This window comes from Papaver somniferum, chromosome 7, assembly GCF_003573695.1.
Source record: "Papaver somniferum cultivar HN1 chromosome 7, ASM357369v1, whole genome shotgun sequence".
NCBI lineage: Eukaryota > Viridiplantae > Streptophyta > Magnoliopsida > Ranunculales > Papaveraceae > Papaver > Papaver somniferum.
This window is the reverse complement of record NC_039364.1, coordinates 138814726-138831425: the sequence shown is the minus strand read 5'-3', so window position 1 is coordinate 138831425 and position 16700 is coordinate 138814726. Positions and strand designations below refer to the sequence as shown.

The 16700-nt window shown below is 37.2% G+C and overlaps 1 pseudogene; it reads right to left on the bottom strand.

The window, feature by feature from the left end:
- Positions 1-5839: 5839 nt before the first annotated feature.
- LOC113295304 lies at positions 5840-7218 on the bottom strand (annotated as a pseudogene).
- Between the last annotated feature and the right edge of the window lie 9482 nt (positions 7219-16700).

Here is a 16700-nt window from a genome sequence, read left to right as displayed (position 1 = left end):
CTTCCTTACTTTGGTTTGGTTTCCCAAACCACTTAGGAATCTATTTCCTAACTAATGGTGGGTTTGGATGCAGAATTTTAAACGTGGAATTTATGGGTTCATGGGATTTGGTGGGATTACGTTTTCTTCGGTATATTTGGTTGCCCAAATCCATGGAATCACGTTTCCCACGAGAATCTGTTTTCCAGCAAATCCTCCATATGAAGTTCGACCCTTCCCCCTAAAATTAGCTGGGAAACTTATCAAGGGATTTATGGACCCAACCTTTTTTAACTTTAATTCTCATATATATATGATTTTAAGATTTTGAGGGCAATACCAAAATAATATATGGACTTTAAAACAAAATAGTTATATGAATCCTAGTAATTTTAAATGAGTTACTAAACACACGAGGGAATTGCATGAATCCCAGAATTTGTAATTCCATGGGATTATAAATTCTCGAAATCGTGGATTCTACAAACAAACACACCGTAAGAGTATTTCCTAGAACAAAACCCTTTCCTAACTTGGAATTATGTCCAAATAAGGATGTTGGTGCAAAAAAATTTACCCCAGCACTCCTCGAGATGTGTGTAAGATGATTGAATCTCTGTCGTTGCTTTATTTCTCCAGAAATTGTAGATGAAAATTGAGGGGAGGGGGGTACCTGCAAAGACACTCCGATGCTTAAGTCAGAAAGAGCTCTAGACAGGTTTTTTTAGAGGAGAAAAGTAATTGTGATTGTGTACCTTTTGAGTTGGATTTCAGCCTCTATTTATAGGCAGAAAACGAATATAGTTGTTATGATTTGTAGTTATCTCAAATAACCACTAAGATTTACCTTTATCTTAAGAGATTTGTAGTTATCTTAAATAACCACTTAGATTTGTACTTATCTCCTCAATATTTGTATATATCCTAGAAGATTCATGTTTATATTCAAGGATCTCGATATATCTTGAGAGATTCTAATCTATCTTCTCCAGATTCATAGTTATCTCAATATAACCATATTTATATCTTGAGATTTGTATTTATCTTTAGTGGTTTCCATAATAAACCATTGGGCCTCCATAATAAGCCATTTTTGGTTTCCTCAATAAACCGCTGGGTTTCCTTAATAAACCCATATGGGCTTCTTTAATAAGCCATTTTTTGGTTTCCTCAATAAACCTAGTCGGGCTTCTTTAATAAGCTATTTTTGGTTTCCTCAATAAACCACTGGGTTTCCTTAATAAACGCATCCGAGCTTCTTTAATAAGCCATTTTTGGTTTCCTCAATAAACCACTGGGTTTCCTTAATAAACCCTGCCGGGATTCTTTAATAAGCCATTTTTGGTTTCCTAAATAAACCACTGGGTTTCCTTAATAAACCCAGTCGGGCTTCTTTAATAAGCCATTTTTGGTTTCCTCAATAAACAACTGGGTTTCCTTAATAAACCCAACCGAGCTTCTTTAATAAGCCATTTTTGGTTTCCTCAATAAACCATTGGGTTTCCTTAATAAACCCAGCCGGGCATCTTTAATAAGCCATTTTTGGTTTCCTCAATAAACCACTGGATTTCCTTAATAAAACCAGTCAGGCTTCTTTAATAAGCCATGTGGGTTTTCTCAATAAACCCACATTTTACCGATATAAAATAGCTTGTGTGGTTCGCACATACACTATTTTAATAGGGTACAAACATCGCCCCCTCTTAATTCTCAACTTGTTGAAGAATTTAGAAGAGTATAATCCCGACTGTCCGTCGCAGCGTGCCTACGATGACCCCATTACTTTTACGATCATCTTGTCGCGAATTTAGCGTTGCTAACCTTTCGGAGTGCGCCCGGGTTTATGTCAAAATTTCTAAGTATATCAATTATACTTAAAATTTCCATGCACCCTCATACTGCAGGTACCTATCACACTGGAAACGCGTTCAAAGTACCAATAATGTGCTAAAAAATCTCTTATATAAATTTGCGCACGTACCGGCATGTGAGGCTTGACGTGTAGATGTGCTTTCTGATAGCACTTCCTTGTTTTGACCTGGAGTTAGTGACCAACCACTTTGTTGTTTTTCTTTCATAGAATAGCATTTTATTTATGAGTTTTCTACTTGTTCGAATGCAGGCACCACCAGTAGCTAACCAGGCACGTTAATTTCCCAGCTACTTCGGTCTTGCATTGGCACATTTTGCTCCATATCTGTGGAAAGATATTGCCAGAACTCACTCGAATGCAGGCTGCTCCCGTAACTTTTTAGGCACAGCGATTGCCTACATGCTCTCGTACTGGCGTAGAATTTGTAGACTCAAACCTCTTGTGCCTGGGAATCACGAATGTATGACAATCTCCGGTGTACAGGTTGACCAGCTATAGATTTTTGTCATATATTTCCTTTTGATTCATATTTTATTGAAACATTTACTCTTATTCTTGAAGTACTTCTGTCAAAACACTTCGTCTTTGTTTTTCTCTTTTGTAGAAAAACACTGCAACTATTTCCTTAAAAAGCAAAACACTTCTTTTTTGTTTTTCACTCCCCAGGAGTTCGTTCCTTCAACCCTAGACGCCCCCATTACTTGCCATGATACTGAAAAAGATGTCTTCTATTGTTTGACTTCTTTAAACAAGTTGCTTTTGATTGCATGCTCGAAGTCACTTTAGCCGCCCCCAATATCTGTAGAGATATTACCAAGTATAAAAGACGCCCCCATTTGAAGCAGGAACTAGATCTATTATATCTGTTCCTCACTTGCTAGATGGCTCTGGGATTATGATCAGGTATCTTTTCCGTTGCCATCTTATTTCTAATTACATCGTGATTTTTCCTTTTGGAATTGCCCTCTGGTGTGAGTAGAGACATTACAAAGATGCCCCCAACTATAATAACCTGCAATAAAATTTTCTCACGTACTAGACGAGACTTTTGCCACGTGGTGGACTTGTGATGCTCGAGAGCTAGTCGAGTCTTGAAAGGAATGTAGTGTGTGCTTGCGGCTGGGGAAAGGCTTTTTGCTCGCAACGTAACAAGGATGAAGCGCTCGCTCCTCGGGCAGGATGTATGTTGCTTGTGTTGAGTACGAGTCTTTGGACCAATATCGGGCATTGGGCTCGTGGTTGAGACGAGACTTTATGCTTGCCAAGGTGCAAGTATTTCATACTCGCGTGCAAGGCGAGATTTTATGCTTGCGATAAGAGCAAGACTTATGTGCTCACGTGCAAGGTGAGGCTTTAGGTGCTTGCAATGTGATTCAAGGATAAATATTTAAGGGTCTAGGCAATCCTCATCTCGCACTCGATCATGTCGCTGATCACGAACCTCGAAATCGATTATGTCGCTATCCACGAACCTCGAACTCGATCATGTTGTTGACCCAAGTTCTCATAAAAAATTCTCGAACACTGAAATTTTTTCTTCAATGCTGTAGTGAATCAAAAGGCGATTCTAATGAGCCAAAAATCACTCAATTCGTACTTAAAACGAAGAAATTATTGACGAAACAAGATTTTAACAAAGCGCGCGTGCTGTTGCATATGCTGACTGGATAGAAAACTGACGTGGCACTGCTGAATAGGATGACGGCACTAACGTGGCACATGCTGACTGGACTCAGCTGCTGATGTGGCAACGAGTAGCGTTGATGACATGGCAACAGGTGCTGACGTTGCAATAAGTGCTGATGTGGCGGTTGCTACCTGGTCTCGGTTGCTGACGTGGAAAATTCTGACTGGACTCAGTTGCTGACGTGGCAACGTGCAGCGTCGACACCGCGGAAGTTTTCGTCGTGGCGGCTGTTGACTAGACTCAGGTGCTGATGTGACGCTGGGCAACGCTGACACGTCTTTGATGACGTGGTCTTTTGGTGACGTGGCCGATGATGTATCGCTGCTGTGGTCGGACCGTTACCGAACCAGACCGGATTGATACATGTTTGTATCTGATTTGCTAAAACTCTCTGAACCGTTTCGGTGCATCGAAAGCTTGATGCGCTGCTGGACAGCATACGAATCAGATCTTCTTAATATGACGTATCCGATTCGATGGATCTGAAGCTGTATGGGAGGCTGAACAGATCGTACGGATATGATCTGATAGATCTAACAGATCCCGTTCGTTGTATTTGAAGTTGTGCCCGAGGTTGGATGAAGATTAGGTTTTGGCAACGTTTTCTTCAACTGTGTGTCACGGTTTCTTCCACTATTTCGCAACGGTTTCTTCAAGCTTCGCAAGAATTTTTTTATCCTTGTAACTATTTCTTCAACCGCTTCGCAACAGTTTCTTCAACCTTGTAACGGTTTCTTCAACCACTTCGCAACAGTTTCTTCAACCTTCTAACGGTTTCTTCAACCTCGCAACGGTTTCTTAACCTTTTTTTTTTGCATCGAACTCGTGCATGATTTGTTCCGCATCTCTCTCAATGGCAAAACATGATTGTTTTACACGAGTCCCCTTAGTCGGCGCCAAAAGATGTTGGTGCAAAAATGTTTACCCCAGCACTCCTCGAGATGTGTGTAAGATGATTGAATCTCTGTCGTTGCTTTATTTCTCCAGAAATTGTAGATGAAAATTGAGGAGAGGGGGGTACCTGCAAAGACACTCCGATGCTTATGTCAGAGAGAGCTCTAGACAGGTTTTTTTAGAGGAGAAAAGTAATTGTGATTTGTACCTTTTGAGTTGGATTTCAGCCTCTATTTATACACTCCGATGCTTATGTCAGAGAGAGCTCTAGACAGGTTATTTTAGAGGAGAAAAGTAATTGTGATTTGTACCTTTTGAGTTGGATTTCAGCCTCTATTTATAGGCAGAAAACAAATATAATTGTTATGATTTGTAGCTATCTCAAATAACCACTAAGATTTACCTTTATCTTAAGAGATTTGTAGTTATCTTAAATAACCACTTAGATTTGTACTTATCTCCTCAATATTTGTATATATCCTGCAAGATTCATGTTTATCTTCAAGGATCTGGATATATCTTGAGAGATTCTAAGCTATCTTCTCCGGATTCATAGTTATCTCAATATAACCATATTTATCTCTTGAGATTTGTATTTATCTTTAATGGTTTCCATAATAAACCATTGGGCCTCCATAATAAGCCATTGGGCCTCCATAATAAGCCATTTTTGGTTTCCTCAATAAACCATTGGGTTTCCTTAATAAACCCATACGTGCTTCTTTAGTAAGACATTTTTTGGTTTCCTCAATAAACCCAGTCGGGCTTCTTTAATAAGCTATTTTTGGTTTTCTCAATAATAAGCCATTTTGGTTTCCTTAATAAACCACTGGGTTTCCTTAATAAACCCAGTCGGGCTTCTTTAATAAGCCATTTTTGGTTTCCTCAATAAACCACTGGGTTTCCGTAATAAACCCAACCGAACTTCTTTAATAAGCCATTTTTAGTTTCCTCAATAAACCCAGTCGGACTTCTTTAATAAGCCATTTTTGGTTTCCTCAATAAACCACTGGATTTCCTTAATAAACCCAGTCGGGCTTCTTTAATAAGCCATGTGGGTTTCCTCAATAAACCCACATTTTACCGATATCAAATAGCTTGTACGGTTTGCATATACACTATTTTAATAGGGTACAAACAAAGGATTCCTTTCTAATATAGGATTCTTCCCCCAACTTAGCTAGATGTTTATTGATTCTCGGAGAAAGAAAGATACACGTGTATCACATAGGCAAACTATCAGTGCCCTTATTTACATCTGTAATCAGAAAATTAAGTAATGTCGTCGCCTCAGAAAGAAAGAAGAACGAGTCTTTCGAAATAATGAACCAACAAATCTTGTAAATAGGTACATATTATCAAGATTGACTTGCCTTTTCTTGATAGGATAAAACAATTAATTAATACTAAACCACCATACTAATGGCAGCAAATTCGGGTTCCGCACCCTTGAACCTGCAACGTTGGCATAAAGGAGAAAGAAAAGAGGTGTTTTGAAATATCCCTCTCCCCTCATCATTGGCATCGCGACACCAACGTTAACAGGACTAACATAATCGGAACGGTATGTCTGACCCAGAACTCCATCAACTGAATCTGATAGATTCTTAAACTTGAATTGAGTTTCGAGGTGAGCAAAAACATCATCAGATGGGATTTGGTATTTATGGACACGGTTTTCGTCATCGCCAATTGGTGTTACTCTTACGTCCATTTCTACCAATCCGGTTATGGTCACTCTTACACTGTTTGCATCAGCAGTTCTCTCTACTATAACTTCTCTATCTCCATCCGCAGTGATTCTCCATTCTGCCTTCCCGTCTGTGGGTATATCAATAATTTCTCCGTTCCATCGGACAACGAGAGAATCGACCTTGTCGTCCCAATATGAGACTTTCTTGGCTGCAAGAACAAGATTGTGATTGTGGAACAATACCGATAGAGCTTGAATCCAAGTGAAATCACGGGTCCGTCCTTGTGGTCTGGTTCCAATGAAGTGTGCATTAATTTGGAAGTCATGGTCACATACAAGAGCAAAGTCACTTCCAGTGGCTCCATGGAAGTAGAACATAACTCCGTCACCACCAACAAATCTTGGATCGTAACATATGGATCCATAACCTTCACAGTTAGCTCTCCTAACTGTAACACAAAAAATATGGTTAAAAATAAATCCTCGTATCAATTTCTAAACTATGTGTTGATTAGTAGAGAAGGCTTGCTTGCAAAAATAAATTCTTAAAGATCTGGGAGACTTACATTTGCAAGTTGCTTCACACCTAGTACAATCGATGTAGCATCCCTTATTCCTTTTGTTCTTCTTAGGTTTTCTAAGTGGGCACTCAGGAGGACAAATAAGGAGGACATTAGAGCATCGCCCTCCAGCAGTGGCAAGACATTTGTAGTTGTCTGGTGTTGGTGGATAACTGCTTCCATTGCCATTCCCGTTACCATTATTACCATTGCCGTTGCCGTTACCGTAGTTGCCATTTCCATCCGTTGCCACTGTCACCATTTCCATTTCCGTTACCGCTATTGCCATTGCCGTTGCCATCACCGTTGTTGCCATTGCCATTTCCGTTGCCATTACCATTGTTGCCGTTTCCATTGCCGTTACCGTTGTTGCCATTTCCATTGTTGTTATTGCCATTACCGTTACTTCTGTTGCCATTTCCATTGTTGTTACCATTGTTGCTATTGCCATTGCCGCTACCGTTGCTGCCATTTCCATTGTTGTTACCGTTGTTACTATTGCCACTGCCGCTAGCGTTGTTGGCATTTCCATTGTTGTTACCAGTTGTTGCCATTGCCATTGCCACTGCCGTTTCCGTTATTTCCATTTCCATTTCCTTCAGTGACGTAACCACTACCATAGCCATCACCGTAGTTGTTGTTCTCATTTCCGTTACTGCGGTTTCCATTGCCATTTTCATCGCCGTTGCCAGTATCGTCACTTTGAGCGAATGTTGCTTCTATGGCGATGACCGCAACAAAGAAAACTAAAAAACATGCGAGTCTCTTATCCATCTTATAAATAATTCTATTTGTTGATAAGTTTGGTTTGCATCGATGAAGAATAAGATGCAACTCTTTATAATGAAAGATTAACGTAGGAATGAGAACGAGAGTACAATTATGGGCTGGTATGTTCATGCATACAAGGAGTTCGCCCTAATCCCAATCCACCCCTTATTGATAAACAACCAAAACATAATTAACCATCTAAGCTAACTGATGCTTTTTCTAACTAGTTTAAAAAAATGGTTGACAAAAGAGTACTCGTCTGCTAACTAAATACGTAGTAAATAAGAAGAAAAAAAACAAGAAGTGGGATATAAGAAAATTTTATAACACATGAAGATACATGATGCTCCTTGGAGCTTCGAGGATTACTTTGACAAATATACAAACAAGAAGTACCATCTACTATGAGAATAAATGGTTGCTTTCTTAGGCTTTAGAAATTGAATCATATTTTGTCAAATAAAAACAAAAATTAATTAAACGGTATCAAAATTAAACTCACAAAAATTTGTAAGTTCTCAGTGGAGTGGATTCCGATTATTATCGAATTGGAACTCCTACCTCCACGGTGGGAGGTAGCATGAGAACTTAATGGTTCTCGTAATCAAGTTAACTCATGTTATTTGTTGGTCAACCGGGAAAACTACCGGTAGTGGACTTTGTGCACTATCACTTTGGTTGAATAACACTCGTGCTGATACTGACCGGCACAAAACTAATCCTCCCAAACTAAGAATCTTGAATCAGTGTCCACAGGTTCAAATACCGAGACACATGATACGGCGAACCAATATAAATACACGTACGTATATGGATACTCCGTCCCTGATATATAGGCGGAGAATATGAAATCTCTTAGAATAAGAAAATGCATGGTTTTTATAAATTTTCATGTTTTTTCTTGTCTATACTCTTATCTTATTCCCAAAACAATTTCCCATACAACATAAATATGTCAAAAAAACATTTTATAATTAGAATTCTGCCTATCTAATGGGACTAGGAAAATCCAATTTTTCGCCTATATAATAAGGACGGGGGAATACTTATTTCATGCTCTAAATAGTTTAATATATTAGAATTTGTTGATTGCAGAAAGGGCGGAATAATTTGATTTGATCTATGTAGTATCTTTGGTTCGGCAAGACCCATATTCTAGCAACATTCAAATTCGCAGGTATTTTAGCCACAAACCATTACTTTTAATTCGTTTTTGATTGATAAAATTGAGTAGTAATCATCCAAATTGGGTGAAAAATGGAAGTTACAAACTTACAATAGCAATTTCAGTTAGTAGAAGTTTTAAAATACTTTAGTTTGGTGACCGAACTTTCTGAAACCAAGAACACGAAGAACACTTCGGCTAAAACGAAATTTTCTGGACGTAACAGAACTTTTGCATATAACACCAAATGCATAGTTCGGTTAGTTCGCAAAAAATTTCTCCTTAACCGAACTTTTATCTATAAACTCATATGTTGAGTTCAGTTAGTTCGCAAAATTTTCTCCTTGGCCGAACTCTTCTCTGTAAACCCATGTGTTGAGTTCGGTTAGCTCGTACTTTTTTTTCCCTAGCCGAACTCTTCTATTCATGTAGTTCGAATACTATTTGTTTATTTTCTCCAAACCGAACCTCAAGTTCGATTAGATTTGGTTTTTTCCTGCTAGAGGAACCAAATACAAAAGAATACACACTAAAAATTAAAAAAAAAAATTAAAAATCAAAACAAAAAGATTGAGAATGTAATCACTTACCTTGTCCTTGCTTACAGGCCACTCAATTGGTCGTTTATATCCTTCAGGAAGTGCAACAAGGCAGGTGGAGGCCACTTCAGGACAGTGTCTCTCTGTGTATTCATAATGCCTAGCACTTTTAATTTTCTTTAGAGCTTGCACATTTTCCAAGCAAGGTATATAGTCTGGTCCAGCAGTGACATTACACACCCTCCAGCTATATCCAGTGAAATCTTCCTCTTTGGACTCAGTGGATTGGTGTTTTTCCTTTTCATTCTTTGACTCCGCCCCGCTGCATAGAGAACGATCCATTCTGTGTGGTAGTCTCATTCAGAATTTCTTCTTGTGTGGCATCAGAAAATACCTCATTAGCACCCCTGGCTACTGTCTGAACTATCCTTTTTGTTATCGCTGGAGTTTTCTGACTTCTGCTCTTGATTTTCATCTACCTTTTCATCTACCTTTTCCTACACCTTCTCCCTTTTCTTTGTCTCAATTAGGTTTTCAACAGGTTATGCATGTCCCCCAGTCTCTGTTTTTGTCTCTCAAGAGTCAGTATTAGACTCTGCCTCTTCTATCTTTTCTCCACCACCATTACTTTCAGTCTGGGCATTCGATGTTGTTAGAGCACTGCTCGGTTGAACCCACTAGCGTTGGTATCTCAAGTTAGTTGTCAATTTTAGTTGCCAAAATGCATTCTTGATTTAGCATGCTAAAGATAGTTTCGGACTAGGTTAGGTCTAAGAAGTTGAATAAAAGCTATCCTTAAAGGATGAAGATTGAAGACTACAAGAATACATCAACAAGTAATTCATCAACAAAGGTATGTGATTGATTTCATTTGGATTCTTGTTCAACTCTACCTTTCTAATCTATCAAGATATATGCTCACTCTATGGAACAATTCCGATGACGGTAAATGTACATTTATAGTGAATGAGCTTATGAATCCAACGATCCAAGAATCACTCAGTTCCGAGTTATAACGATGAAGTTGTGAGTGATTTATTAAAGTTCGTTAGTAGGAAACAATCCATGGGCTGTTTGTAGTAGTTCATGGACTTGGGCCCAATTCGTGATTAAAGGCTATTTTTGGTCAAGTTGGTGATGTTTCCTTGTCTAGGCAAGATGGATATTATTCCAAACATATTTGATTACCATATTGAAGTGTTTGAGATAACTTTTAATTCCTGCCTAAGTTAGAATGTGATTTATTCACATAAATAAATATTTGCTATTTAATTATTTAATTAATTATTTATGCATAATATTTGTAACTTAGGAAAGACTCCCATTTTTAAGAGAATCTTGAAAAAGGAAAATAGCTTTGCTTAGATTCCAAGCTATTTTTCATTATAAATAAAGGGTTCGTGAGTTTACACGTTTTTCATCCCCTTTGGAAACTTGGCGTAAGCTTTGCAGGTAGTTCCCATGTCTTATGTTCTTCGTGAACAAGAGTGAGATAAAAGTCTTTTTATTGGGGATCACAAAGCCAATTTGGATTTAATCTTCATGATTGATCATAAAACTTGTAATCTAGGTTTTTCACCTCTTGTCTATTCTAAGGTTTTCTCTTCTGATATAAAATCATTCAAGAGTTGTTGATCATAAACCCTAGGTTTTGATAGATTTCACTTTCCGATCGTATACCAACACTTGTTAGTCGAAATCGGAGACTAGAAAGGAAAACTTCTATTGAGGCATCTCGTAAAATCCTTGAGAAGTTTTAAACAAGATATCTCTAGATTTATTCTAGTTGTTCTTGTTGTAGAGTTATTAGGTTTCTCTTCCTATTTTTGAAGAATATAATAATCCCTAATCTACAAGTTTGTTTTATCAAAATAAGCACAAGATTTACAAAACCTTGATTCACATCTAAAGGGAAATCAAACCGGTGTTTTTTGCAAACAAATATCGAATCGTATCAATCGTAGTGGTGTATCTTCTAAAGAGAACCTTGAGTTCTGCTAGAAGATTTGTGTGAACAATTTCTAAAGGGAATCGATATTCTGCTAGGAGTTCTACAAGTGCTGAAGAAGGTATTACATCTAGTCCAAATAGGTAGTAGGAAATTGGTGTGACAGCTTATAATCAGTGTGTGTTTATTCTGGACTAGGTCCCGGGGTTTTTCTGCATTTGCGGTTTCCTCGTTAACAAAATTCTGGTGTTTGTGTTATTTCTTTTCCGCATTATATTTTATTTATATAATAGAAATATCAAAGGTTGTACGTTAAGATCAATCAGTTCTTGTATCCGGCCTTAGGGTTGTTGAGTGAATTGATTGACACTTGAACATTGGTCTTTGGTACCGTTCAAGTTAATCCTCTTATATTCAATCGGGCTCTCAAATCCCTATTTTCTGATTGCGGATTGAATCAAGAGATTGGGATATAAAACTCTTTGATATACTTTTTATAGATTGAGTCTAACTGTCTAGTTGATTCTCTTGAAAATATATTGGAGTTTGCCTATGCAGATTGACAAACAAAATATTGGGTGTGGTTGTTAGACTCCCGCTTTTTCAATTGGTATCAGAGCAGGCAAACACGCTAAGACCTCATAAGTCTGTGTTTGTAGCAATCTGATTCTATGGACAGAAGTGTTATCTCTATACACGTACCACCAGTCTTCGATGGCACGAACTATTTATGGTGGAAAATTGCTATGCGTTCTTTTATTCAAGCGCGAGATTTTCGATCATGGGTTCGTATTGTTAATGGATATAATCCTCCACTAGTTACAGTAGACGGTGTAACTGTTGCAAATGATATTGGTGATTACGATGATCTTGAGATTCTTGCTGCAAAGCAAAATTCTGATGGATTAAATGCTATCATTCATGCCATTATCCCAGATCTTCAGCACCACGTTACTATGTGTAATAAGTCTAAAGAGGCTTGGGATATCTTAGAAACCGTATTCGAAGGGAATGTTGCAGAGAAAGAAGCAAGGCTTCAAAATATAGCTTGTGACTGGGAAAACCTTCGCATGTATGATGATGAAACCTTTGATGAGTTTAACCAAAGACTTTCTCAAATAGTTAACTCCTCATTTGCGTTAGGAAGAACTATTCCGGAGAAAGATATTGTGTGCAAAATTCTCAGGTCTCTACCATCAAGATACGAGTCTAAGAAACATGCCATTGAAGAAGGAAACGATCTTTCTACACTCTCCAGAAATACTCTTGCTGGAAAGTTAAATATCTTTGATAATGAACACGCAAGAAAAGAGGTGATTTCTCTTAAATCTATAAACGATTCTGAATCCTCTAAGGATAAATCTGGTTCGTCAGATACCAAGGATGTTACTCCACGATAATTTAGAAAATTCTTGAGAGACAGGAAAAGAGTTTTTCTAAAAGTGTAACATCTCCTAAGGATGATGTACAATGCTATAACTGTCGTGGTTTCGGGCACTTATCTTCAGTATGTCCTAGCTGGAACCGTAGACAATAGGCATATGCAGCAGATTTTCCTACTCTTGATGATGGACCTAAATATTATAATCCTCAAGAGATCATAGGCGAGGTTGCATTAGCTTCTGGAAAAATTCTTTCGTATATTGATTCTGATTCTGACGAAGAAGTGTTCCATGTTGATCCAGTTGCTAATAATCTTCTTAAAGAATGTCATCGGAAACTTTCAGAAGATGAGAGCACCATTTTCAGTGAGAAAGTTAAATATGACAGAATTCATAGTCGGAATAAAGACTTTCAAGACCAACTTGATTCTAGTGGTGCAAGAGATTATCTCAAAGAAATACGAAAGCTTAAAGAAGAAATTGCCGAAGGTCGTGATCGGGAAATTATTCTTCAAGCAAAGATAGATAACTTGGAGAACATTGAGATGAACTTGTTATTTCATTCAGAACGAGAAGATCTCAAAGTTCAATGTGAATCATCCAAGAATGATCTAGTTATTGCGCTTGAGAAGGTCAAAAGTTTGGAAGAAGAAAACTCGGGCTTAAAAGAGAATTTGTCTAGAAATAGCAGCTCATATAAATTAACCTCGATATTGGGAGCATGTAGAATTCATCGTGATACACGAGGATTGGGCTATGAAGGAATAGAGACTCCTAGTATTTGCAAAGAGGTAAAATTGTCAAAGCTAAAGGTTCTTCTCAACCAAAACCTTCCACGGTTGACAAAAATAAAGTATCTTTATCAACTGTTGATAACGAAAAAAGGAAATCCTGTCAAGTTCCAAAGCAAGCACATAAACATTCAGGTAACACTAAACATAACTTTTTCCATTCTACTAAACATTGTTTTTATTATGGAAAACCAGGTTACTTGCAAAGGAATTGCAGATTTCTTAAGCGAGATAAAACCAGATCTTATTCTGTTAAGATGACAAGATCTGATGTTCCGAACTGGAAAAAAACTGAGTCTCATAATATCAGTTTTTTCAGTATTCCCCCCAAGAAGTTCCATAATTATATTGGGAGAAAAATAAATACGTTGCTCCAAAAGTTGCTCAGAAATGGGTACCAAAGAAGACCAATAAAGCAACGAGTACTATTAAGAAGAATCTCTCAAACAAGAGCTCGACAAGGGATAACATCTTTAAAAGGTATGAAACATTTATTGAAATTTTCAATGAAGTTGTTAAAATCCTAGATTCCATGTTTGATTTTGTTTCGAATACCTGTCGTGAGCAAGAGTTTTCTCACCTCAACACAACCTAATTGTGTTGAAAGTGCATCCTCACCATGAAGCCCTATAAAATGTGGTGAGGATTGCAAAAGAATTGGGGCGCACATATTTTGTTGGGTAATTTCTGGATATGTGGAACAATTTATTGTTTCGAGCTGAGTCTAACTCGCTTACATATTTCTCAAAATATGTGTTGGTAAGCTTTCGCTTCAACCAAGTTCATCTTTACCTAGTGACGAATGTCATGATATGTTTCAATCACTTTGAGTGTAACAACTATATAACGTCCTTTAAGAATGTTTCAATGATTGGAATGAGAGTTTAGATTACATAACCAATGATGGACATAAACATTGTTGTGGAAACACATTTATGTATAAGTCATATTCCTTGAACCAAAGTTTGCGAACTTTGTTGATCAAGAGAAACCAGAAGAATGGCGTGATCCAAGTCCGTGAACTCAGTCCATGAACTGCCGAACTTCTCATCCCGAGAAATTCTGCTGGAGTTGACAAACTAGACCAGTCTGCGAACCGGCGGAAGGTCTCTTGCCGAGATTTTCTGCTGGAGTTTGTAAACTCTGCCCGGTTGCTTAAGTCCGCGAACCTAGTGTGCGAACTTGAGTTTTAGGTTATATCTAAATACGATTGCTTGTGAACTTATATAAACTAAAAAAATGCATTTTGCAAACCGTGGCTATAAAGTTCATGAACCGATTCAAGTGAATCAAATCGTCTTTGCTTCAATTGTGTCTTGTGTAGTTACATAAGATTTCCTTGCAATTGAACAACTCTCTAACTAGTTCATTTGAGTCATTTGAACTAGTTATGGTTAAGAAGAATATGGTTTGATACCACGTGTATGAGTCTTAATTACCTAACTGGATTTGTGATTGGAATTCTTAAATATAACAGGTTAGAAGCAATTATCAAAGCCATGGATGTTGGTTTTTATTGTCAAAGAATCCTTTTCATACTCTTATGGTAACCATTCTTGGTGTAAATCCTTATGGAAAAGATTATTCTTCCTTCTAAGCATATCAATTCTTGTTCATACAAGTTTGTATCTTAGAAAAGATGATCACAATATTTGATCTTCATGATTACATATTGTGTATTATTACCATGAGATAGTTCTATTGTTCAGTAACTCGATCTCATGAAAGACTTTCAATTATTGGTTCTTAGTTCGTATTTCCTTGTGGGTTTTCTAAATTCCAATATATAAATCCTTATCTCTGGAGTAAGGTCACTCTTGTTGTTCTTTCGGGAATGACATCTAATGGGGGAGAGTTCTTTTGAACTTGTGCTTAATGGTAATATCTTGAGGGGAGTGCGCTGTGGAATATTATAGGGGTTATCTTGTATTTTTAAATTCCTTGATGAATTCATTTAGATTCGGCTTTATGATTGCATCTAAATTATTTGGTATGTATTTTTTCTTTTGGTCATGAAATGTCTCTTTCGGAAATTTCATTATGATCCCATTCTTGTACCTTTGCCAATTTTATTGACAAAAATGGGGAGAATTAATGTGTAGTTCACACTACAAATACATATGGTTTACGGATCACTATGTAAGGGGGAGTGGTTTTCATGTTAAGATGGAGTATTGACCAAGGGGGAGTGATACATATCACCGTAGTATTATTGTCAAAGTTGTGATACAATGAAACTTTGATGTTGTGTAATAATACTATGATGGATCTTCAACAAGTACAGGATGAACACAAGAAGAGTTGAAGAACCAAGGAAATCAAGCTTGTCGTTTTTGCTTTTAACAAGTACAAGCCATATGTAAAATGGTTTTGTCACTAAAATTGACAAATGGGGAGATTGTTAGAGCAATGCTCGGTTGAACCCACTAGCGTTGGTATGTCAAGTTAGTTGCCAAAATTCATTCTTGACTTAGCATACTAAAGATAGTTTCAGACTAGGTTAGGTCTAAGAAGTTGAATCGAAGCTATCCTTAAAGGATGAAGATTGAAGATTGAAGACTACAAGAAGACATCAACAATTACTTCATCAACAAAGGTATGTGATTCATTTCATTTGGATTCTTTTTCAATTCTACCTTTATAATCTATCAAGATATATGCTCACTCTATGGAACAATTCTGATGACGGTAAATGTACATTTATGTATATATACTTGAGGTTATTTGATTCATGACCTTGGAGACAATAACCTTTATTCTTGTAAATAATCTCATGTTATAGTGAATGAGCTTGTGAATCCAACGAGCCAAGAATCACTCAATTCCGAGTTATAACGATGAAGTTGTGAGTGATTTATTAAAGTTCGTTAGTAGGAAACAATCCATGGGCTGTTTGTAGTAGTTCATGGACTTGGGAAAAATTCGTGACTAAAGGCTATTTTTGGTCAAGTTGGTGATGTTTCCTTGTCTAGGAAAGATGGCTATTATTCCAAACATATTTTATTACCATATTGAAGTGTTTGAGATAACTTTTAATTCCTGCCTAAGTTAGAATGTGATTTATTCACATAAATAAATATTTGTTATTTAATTATTTAATTAATTATTTATGCATAATATTTGTAATTTAGGAAAGACTCTCATTTTTAGGAAAAATCTTGAAAAAGGAAAATAGCTTTGCTTAGCTTCCAAGCTATTGTTCATTATAAATAAAGGGTTCGTGAGTTTACACGTTTTTCATCCCCTTTGGAATATTGGCGTAAGCTTTACAGGTTGTTTCCATGCCTTCTGTTCTTCGTGAACAAGAGTGAGATAAAAGTCTTTGTATTGGGGATCACAAAGCCAAGTTGGATTTAATCTTCATGATTGATCATAAAACTTGTAATCTAGGTTTTTCACCTCTTGTCTATTCTAAGGT